Raw genomic sequence first — 10,285 nt, 5'->3', positions numbered from 1 at the left:
GGAAGAATTGACATAGGGTGTTAATCCTCGATAACCGGTGCGTGTGGATGGTGTGCTCAACCCGAAGCTATGTTTTGCTGGAAATATGCTTCAATCCCGCACGTTATTGCGATTCGTGCAAGCCAGCTCCAACAGTTTCCTGTCACTGGATTATTAAGGTAAGGTATGATTTATCTTTAATTATATTGTACGCCTACATAGACTAAATTAATTATGTTATTTGAGTATATTTGGATACAACTATTGGCGCAATGTGTTGACCACATTGCGCCAATAGAGGTAATTATTTTGTTTATGTTTGGCTATTGTTTTCCTTTTTTGTTGAGTTATGTATCGAGGAGACTGGTCTCCATTGAAGCTATATGGTAAAACCAAGGTAAAACATAGTAATGTCAATCTTGTACGCATAAATTAATAGATTATGCGTCGTATAGTAATTCCGTGCTTCGCGGCTGAAGTTACATTTTTTTCTTCTCTTAATTAAGAGCAGAAAAAATTGTTTAAAGGAATGTTTTCGTTCACGTGTAAGTTGTTTTATCGCTGTTTATTACCACAACCTACTGTATTGTAGTTCTTGCATTCCTAGTTATCCTATGCTTTAGTCATAACATCTTTGACCGTAGACTTATCAGCGTAGCCTTGTCACTAATAGATTCCTCGAGGTTCCGAGCCGTTTTGCCCACTACTTCTAATTATTTAACGAACAAGAAGTATTGGTCGTGTAATATCGGTTCCCTTAAAGCAAAGTGTAATATTTCTTTCATCTTGAAATGCAGTCAATCAAGGTGCATTTCGTCATTATTATTAACAAAAGATAAATACGTAATTTTCATGCGAAAGTTTGACATTATATGTAAGAAAGAGGTGCGTATGGGCCAAATTAATTAATTATAATTTTATTTTCATGCTCTTTCGCGCATACCCAGGAGGCGACGATGTAAATAGCTTGGCCTGGACAAGAGGAGAATAGATTACGGAAAAAGCGACGAAGCAAAGCCAGAAGACCATGTGGAATTGTTAATACCGAGGTAGGGTTTGAGGGAAAAATTTTTTTTATCCATAATGGAGAGGTTTCTCAAAGTTAAGCCTGAAATTATCGGTTATATGAAATTTATTTGTTTGAAAATTTGATATCACAAGTTTATATTTTTTCTGTGTGAATCATCCGCTACTAAATCATGGTACTAATATATTAGTATCATGTACTAAATAAGCATACCAATGGATACACTTTTTCCTAGTTAATTTATATTTAAAAGTAGTCATATGATCTTTTCTCATATTTCTCATTCTTCTTAAGATAAAGGCTATTAATTTTGTAAAATGAAAGCATATCCCCAAAATATATGATTTCTCAAAGGACAAGGTCAAATCTGCACTAGCTGGGACCTCGGCATAATTGGTAAATGAAAAAATTTAAAACTTATGTCTGGAATCTAGCAGAGAAGCCAAACTTTCATTTGCATTCAGAATACAGAATTTGTACTAAAATTACAGACTTCACAGAATACTGACTGCCTATATGAATTGAAAAAAATAAAATTGAAAGGCCTTGAGCTCCTATTCAGATCTTACAAAATGATATATTTTTGCATGACTTTAAAACTTGACTTCTTCTTTTCTCCTTTCAGGAAGTGGCTGATGGTGCAGAGTTGGTTTCCTGAATTCAGGTTTCATCTTGTGCAATGGGTTACAACGTTTGTTCCGTGTTAACATTTTTTGCTATTTTCCAACTCAAACCATTGTTTGTACTTGATTTATCTTTGTGCCATTTTTTAATCTAAGTTTCACCTCCTGTTTGCTGGCCCTTAATGCTTGTTAGCAATATTCATGGCCACACTTGTTCTTTGTGTGTATTATTTTATTTTTCTCTTTGAATAAATGTTTTATTATCTGTATGTTCTGGTTTCCTTTTATTTATTCATCCGTTTGATCCATATTGATATTAAGTGGATGTGGGTCAGAAAATCAATATGTATAATTCGTGTACGAGGGCCTGCAGTTACATATGTATATTACATGTAAGGATATTCAGATTTCCAATTTGTAATACGCATGTATACATACATCCTGAGGGACTTTTGAACCACTTTTACGTAAAATATACAGACGTAATACGATTGTATTCCATCGTATACATATGTATAGTTCATGTATGGGTATTCAGATTTCCAATTTGTAATACGCACGTATACATACATCCATAGGGACTTTTGAACCACTTTTACGTGAAATATACCGATGTAATACGATCGTATTCCATCTTATACATATGTATTTGGTCACGTATTTTTTGTGTATTATTGATGTAATACAGATGTAATACAAATGCCGTGTTATCTGGGTTGACTCCAAATCACCTTGTTTCTCGCCAGTTATTAATAAAACATTGTTGGACCTTGAGTAACAATTAGCCATCTCTGCTCAGTGAAAAGGTTTAATCTTCACCAGAACTGGAGCTAATATGAAAAATTGTCACTGCCTCTGGAGTTAGGCAATTTCATCAGAGTAACGATATCAAAGTCAACCGCCATGGAGTTCCTGCTGGATTTTTGTGCTTTTCTCTACTCATCGATTTTACCGTAATTGTGCTGTATTTATTTTCAGTATGAGCGATTTATTTAGAGTCGTGGACTGTCATACGGCCGTCAAAACTGATAACCATTCTCTTTTGACTTATAAAGTAGCATATCTTTGAATCTACATCGATGCCCAGATAACACGACATTTGTATTACATCTGTAAGACACCAATATTACATAAAAAATACGTGACCAAATACATATGTATAAGATGGAATACGATCGTATTACATCAGTATATTTCACGTAAAAGTGGTTCAAAAGTCCCTATGTATGTATGTATACATGCGTATTACAAATTGGAATTCTGAATACCCATACATGAAATATACATATGTATAAGATGGAATGCAATCGTATTACGTCTGTGTATTTCACGTAAAAGTGGCTCAAAAGTCCTTCAGGATGTATGTATACGTGCGTATTACACATTGGAAATCTGAATACCCTTACATGTAATATACATATGTATCTGCAGGCCCTCGTACATGAATTATACATATTGATTTTCTGACCCACATCCACTTAATATCAATATGGATCAAATGGATGAATAAATATAAGGAAACCAGAACATACAGATAATAAAACATTTATTCAAAGAGAAAAATAAAATAATTCACACAAAGAACAAGCGTGGCCATGAATATTGCTAACAAGCATTAAGGGCCAGCAAACAGGAGGTGAAACTTAGATTAAAAAATGGCACAAAGATAAATCAAGTACAAACAATGGTTTGAGTTGGAAAATAGCAAAAAATGTTAACACGGAACAAACGTTGTAACCCATTGCACAAGATGAAACCTGAATTCAGGAAACCAACTCTGCACCATCAGCCACTTCCTGAAAGGAGAAAAGAAGAAGTCAAGTTTTAAAGTCATGCAAAAATATATCATTTTGTAAGATCTGAATAGGAGCTCAAGGCCTTTCAATTTTATTTTTTTCAATTCATATAGGCAGTCAGTATTCTGTGAAGTCTGTAATTTTAGTACAAATTCTGTATTCTGAATGCAAATGAAATCTTGGCTTCTCTGCTAGATTCCAGACATAAGTTTTAAAATTTTTCATTTACCAATTATGCCGAGGTCCCAGCTAGCACAGATTTGACCTTGTCCTTTGAGAAATCAGATATTTTGGGGATATGCTTTCATTTTACAAAATTAATAGCCTTTCTCTTAAGAAGAATGATAAATATGAGAAAAGATCATATGACTACTTTTAAATAAATTAACTAGGAAAAAGTGTATCCATTGGTATGCTTATTTAGTACATATTACTAATATATTAGTACCATGATTTAGTAGCGGATGATTCACACAGAAAAATATAAACTTATGATATCAAATTTTCAAACAATAAATTTCATATAACCGATAATTTCAGGCTTAACTTTGAGAAACCTCTCCATTATGGATAAAAATAATTTTTCCCTAAAACCTTACCTCGGTATTAACAATTCCACCTGGTCTTCTGGCTTTGCTTCGTCGTTTTTTCCGTAATCCATTCTCTTCTTGTCCAGGCCAAGCTATTTACATCGTCGCCTGCTGGGTATGCGCGAAAGAGCATGAAAAGAAAATTATAATTAATTCATTTGGCCCGTACGCACCTTTTTCTTACATATAATGACAAACTTTCGCATGAAAGTTACGCATTTATCTTGTGTTAATATAAATGGCGACATGCATCTTGATTGACTGCATTTCAAGATGAAAGAAATATTACATTTTGCTTTCAGGGAACCGATATTACACGACCAATACTTCTTGTTCGTTAAATAATTAGAAGTAGTGGGCAACACGGTTCGGAAGTTCGGGGAATCTATTAGTGACAAGACTACGCTGATAACTCTACGGTCAAAGATGTTATGACTAAAGCATAGGATAACTAGGAATGCAAGAACTACAATACCGTAGGTTGTGGTAATAAACAGCGATAAAACAACTCACACGTGAACGAAAGCATTCCTTTAAACAATTTTTTCTGCTCTTAATTAACATGCCCCCCTCCAGACGCTTAAAATAGACAAAAAGTTTTATACGGTTACCATTACTTTTGTTTTGTTTATTACGGAGCCTCAATCATTTAATTTTATATTAATAACTTTCATATTACAATGCAGAGAATATTTTGTACAGAAAGGGCGTAGCCGGATAAGAAGGTGAAAAGTCCCCCCTCCGGGATTTTTTCCGTACTTGGGGTATGCTATTTGGCATCAAATAGGACAAACCTCCCCACATTTCCAGCCCGCTAGATGCCAACCAGGGCCGGCTAGATCGAAAATACGATTTTCACTCTTTTTTAAATATCTCGGCCAAGAATGCATATTTTTTAATGCGGTTTGCGGCATTTGAAACCTCATTTAATGAAGCAGATTTCCAATTGCTTTCAAGAACTTAGCAACTCAGCAATCATTTCAGAGTATTTAAATCACATACGTTTCATTTTATTTTTTGCTAAGTGTAAACCAAGTTCACAATTCTGACTTTCACATGCCGTATTATAGGTTCATCCGCAAAATAACATTTTGTTTTGTGCAAAAAAATCAAGATAGAAGAAACTCTGAATTTCTTGGTGAGAATGCTATGGTATTTTTGGCAAGAAAAAACAGTCACCGTCAAAGTTGTACTTTAATTGAATGCCTACATGCGAGAACAAGGCATCCAATTTTTAGGGATTGTACATTGCTTTCCTTAAATAATATACCGATTCATTCCCTCATCAACACGCAGATTTAAACTGCTCATGATTGAACCGTGAAATTTTCAGCATACAATTATTGTACGGTGAAAAGTCTGGGTCTGACAAAAAAAACAAGGTCTGGAAAAATAGGCTTTTTTAACCCACTAAAATTTAATTTAATTTAACGCATAAAATAACACTCGTGGTGAAATAAGATATATACATTGTATAATATTTTATCCATGAAAATTTTTATATATCGTTAGCGTGATGGATGAGCACATAATTATTTTTTTCTCGGGAAATATTAATGAGCATTTTTCATCTCAATTAAGCGCAATTTTACTTGTGATAAGTAAATGAAATTATTGATGATTTATTCTTAAAAGTTTTGGACTTTTTATTCATTTGCTCCTTAAGAAACGACTTTGACGAGAAATATTATTTGTCTGTTTTTATTCTATTCAATTTTACTTTTACTTAGCATAACAAAAACAAAAAAGGTAAGAAAACCGTAAGATTGTTAGGTTATATCCCTTCTGTAATGTGTGCACAAAATGAGAATATATTTGAATGAGAAATAAGTTTTGAGGTTGGCTTTACGCAGGGGTGGTCTGTAGTGATGGGGGGTCCTGGGCTGGGGCTCATGATGGGTGCCTCCTTAACGCGGACTTTGGGGATCCGCCCCCAGCAATTTTTAGAAAATTGCATTCTCAGGAATTCGATTTAGACGCGGTTCTGGCTTTAAAAAACAGATAAAAGTTGGTAAAAATAGAAATTTCGTAAGAAAAAATACTTTGAAAAGTGAACATTTCACAGTCTATAAATTTTAATAATGTATCATCGTTCTATTACCTATTATTTTGAGAATAACTTCCTTCAAGCTGCGCAGAAATAAAAAACTCTAAAATAATCTTTTCGAATAACCCTTTCAAAAGCATTGCGTTCTATTTTATCTTCTGATACTTTTATTTTAATTTTTTGTATATTGTTTTTAAACTGAGTGTGCATATAGTGTAAAGTGACTGATGGAAAAAATAGAATTTTATGATAGCAAAAACCTTTGGTTCAAGTTGGTATGGTATGGTATGGTATTTGGAGGAGGCGACCGACAGCTGAGGTCATTTGCGCCATGAGGGAAGGGTGTGGAAGGAAGGGTGGAGAGAAACCCGGCGTCGGCGTCAGCCTGCTCTTAACGAAAGGCGCCAAGGGGACCACGGCTTAACGTCCCATCCGACGGACGGAGTGTTGCGCTTGAAATGTCCTCCACACAACATTCAAGCAGGGATCGGGCAGTCTCTGAAAATTCTCTGCCACTGCCGGGATTTGAACCCGAGCCCGCCGGGTGGGAAGCCAACACTCTAGCCACCACACCAACCCGATCCCCTTGGTTCAAGTTATCCGAGTCATTTTTTTTACCCCTTTCATATACGATTCCGTTATACACGAGCGTTATGGGGGACCTCTAAGTCGGTGCTCTGGGCGATTGTCAGCCAGCCGACCTGGCCAGGCCGTCGCTGGTTTTACGCCATTATTTTATTAAAGTATTCTACCGATTAAGGTAGGTTTTCATAGAGTACTTAAAAATCATTCTGGAAGCTTCCCCTTCCTTCTAGCACTTCTCTCTTCAATTCACTATTAGGCCTACTCCCTTTCATTCTATCTAAAAACCCTATCCTTTTCCTTCCTATCTCTCATTTACCTAACATTCTACCCTCAAACACCGTTTTCAAAATACCTTCCCCGCGAAGTACTCTCTCCATCCATACTTTCTTCTCCTCCATATCTCGTGTAGAATATTCCTCTCTTCACCAACCATCTCCAGCACTTCCTCGTTCCTCTTCCTCTCCGTCCACTTCACCTTCTCTATTCTTCTCCCACATCACGACAGTTTCCTGTCTTCTGTCGTCCTCCTTCCTAAATGTCAGCGTTTCCGCACCGTAATTCACTACACTACCCATCAGACTCTCCACTAACCTTTTCTTTATACTGTTACATAACGATCCTCTCACAAGCTCCTTCGTGGTAATTTTTAAAAGGGCCCTCCAGTGTAAGTTTTTATTCCACTAGATTAACAAACGAAAATGTTTAAAAAGTAGTTGACGCATATCTAAAAGCCTTATATCATACACAGTATCGCTGCAAGACCTGCAAACCACCTAGTCACCACGGTAAGCAATTATTCGCCCCCCAAAACAACGTCCATGATTACCCGATAGGTTATGACGGTTCCGCCAAAAAAATGAAGAAACAGGAAAATTCCTAAATCTTTACGCCATTAAGTTTCTTGTTTACTCAGGGACTTACAAAAAATATTGGGGGGCCTAAAACGGGGATCTTGCCCCGGTAAATAACGAGTTTTATGTTTATTAATAATTTTAGAAGAGTCATAAGATCAACATTAGAGCCCTGATAACTCGAATCTCGATATGTGGACACTGAGGGGAAAATCGACCAGCCTGGCACATTTTTTCCTCACACGCATAACGAATTTTTGAGGGGGCTCGGGCCCCCCCAAGCCCCATGGAGTCGGCGCCACTGTACTAACTCCATTTAAAAATTAAAAACCGTGTAGGCATATCTTTTAACTGCTGATTTTAAAAACTACATTTACACAAAATCCTCAACAAGATTTTATTTTACTGCAAATATGACGATAATGAGAAATTCGCATTTCATTCTTTTTCATTGCGTGCATCGTTTTTTTAATACTACCTACACCTTATTTGCCAATTTCTTTGTCTATCCTTTTATCAAAGTGGCATCAGAAATTGAAGAGAAAGCTTTATTTTATAAACGTATATTTAATTTTGTTATCAATATCATGGTAACCATCTTGTGGCATAGTATTACATGGTCTGCACCGTTTTTTTATCCTCTCTATACTTTCATTGCCAAATTCTTCATTGTACAAATTCTTTTTCAAAGAGGCATCAGAAATTGGAGAGAAAGCTTAAGAAGCGTTAGCTCTGGGAGAAATAATTAGCATGCTACTCATCGCTGACTTTCATAGTACCAAAAAAGATCTTGAGGAGATGAGCCAATCGAAGGCATTATTAACTTTGTTCCCACTTCAAGGTTGAAATATGTATTTACTAGAGATGTACGAATAGTATCCGCGAATACTCGAAACCCTCGAATACTAGAAAGTATTCGATATTCGAGATTTCGAAGTTGACCCGGAAAAATATAGAGAACTATAGTCGTTTAGTGCATGCAGCGCCATTTTAGGCAAGTTGACGAGCTACATCAAATTCGCGGATAAGGCGGTGGAAAGAGTTCGACGAGGGGAACCGAAAATGATCGGGTGAAAAAATCCGAAAATCCCCGGATTCCCTCACCTGGAGAACCTCAGTGCCGTGGGATAGTAACTACGTAGCACAATTCCCAAAATCCGCTACCCCCATCAGCCCTCGGCCCCTCCTCCGACGCTTTCCTCCTCTCCGAAATCAAACAAAAGGCCCCAGCTCGCGCAGGGTTCGTATTACGAAGACCATAAATCAAAAGCTTCAAAAGAAAATATCAAGTTACAGGAGAATAATAGAATCGTGTTTCACCCTCTCCTATTTCTCTTCCACTGACCTTTTTCTGCCTACCTGCGTCGAAGTTCCCCATTTCTGGAGGTCAACCTCTGCATGAGTCATCTATTAGCCCAAAAGTTATCTAACAATGACTTTCGGCAATTGATATAACACCTTTATTGGATTGAAATATTAGTAATGTGCGCGTAATTTAAAAAAGAATAAGACCAAACACGACTTATTTCTGACTTTATTTAAGCATTTTACGCTAGGAAATAAATAAATACGACGGACACTTAGCATTCTGGTGAAACTCGATATCCTCGCAGCTGAGCTTCTCGGAAGTTGATGCGGTATTTTTTCCGAAAACATATATCAAGTTACAAATTATGAGTTATGCCATAAATCTCTATTGTCACAGACGAAGGGATATTTTCTCAGGATATTTGGTTTCTCCCTGCTAGCAATTCTAATTCATCTGCTTATCTCGTGATAACTTCCAAAGATGGACTGAAAATAATTGAAGAAGAAGAAAATCCCGTGGAGAAGCGTGTGTATTTTGCCAAACGCCTCGGATTGTCCGCTAGCACTTGACAGTAAGAGTGGGGTAAAGCGAGCTACCTGTTCAAAATAAGAAGTTGGATGAAGCCGAGTATCAGATGGGCGTGCCGCTGAAATGGCGTTTGGTAGATAAGAATGTACACATCAGACAGAAATCCATTGTAGCAGTGTAAATACCGAGACGGCATGTCATAATTTTTTTCGCGAGGTGGTGTGTCCCCTCAGGATATTTGAAAGAGATGTTAGTTGAATTAACTACATGCGCAAATTGTTTCCATAAAATTAAAATATTCCATTAATCATCTAAGTTCCTGTATGAATCCTTTAAAGGAAATCACAATTACTCGCCAAAATCCTGGGTTTCCTGATGCATAGGCAACCTAATCAAACATTCCGGCATTCATCGTTTTTTTCGTCCATCCCCTTGAAAAACGATACATCGAGGTTCCACAGGTTACCTTTTTATTTATGCATTCATCAAGGGAAATAGAAGAAGAAACTTACGTTTAACATTCTAGTATTCGAGGCATTCGAAATTCGAGGTATTCGAATACTGGAGCAACGATTTAATATTCGAATTCGATATTCGAGTTCGAGAAATCTGCTATTCGATCCATCTCTAGTAGATACTAAACGCTAATTTTAACCTCAGCAATGACGAATCTTTTACATGAATGTAGGAGCCAAAATAGACCACTAGATAGAAATAGGTAGATATTCTGTCTTCATAAGAGAATTATAATTTACTGGCAATTTTCCACTTTAGTTGGTTCAATCAAGGGAAAACAAAAATTTAGTGTCAACTTTAACCCATTCAGTTTCTTTTAAAGTTAATACACAATGCCTTTCGCTTAGGCTACAAAAATGTCATCCTGGAAAGGCTAGTGTGTTCCCATCACCCTTAGAGATGCAATGGCGAGATTAATTCTCAGTTACTTCCAT

This window comes from Ischnura elegans, chromosome X, assembly GCF_921293095.1.
Source record: "Ischnura elegans chromosome X, ioIscEleg1.1, whole genome shotgun sequence".
NCBI classification, from domain to species: domain Eukaryota; kingdom Metazoa; phylum Arthropoda; class Insecta; order Odonata; family Coenagrionidae; genus Ischnura; species Ischnura elegans.
Note: the sequence above shows the minus strand (reverse complement) of the source record.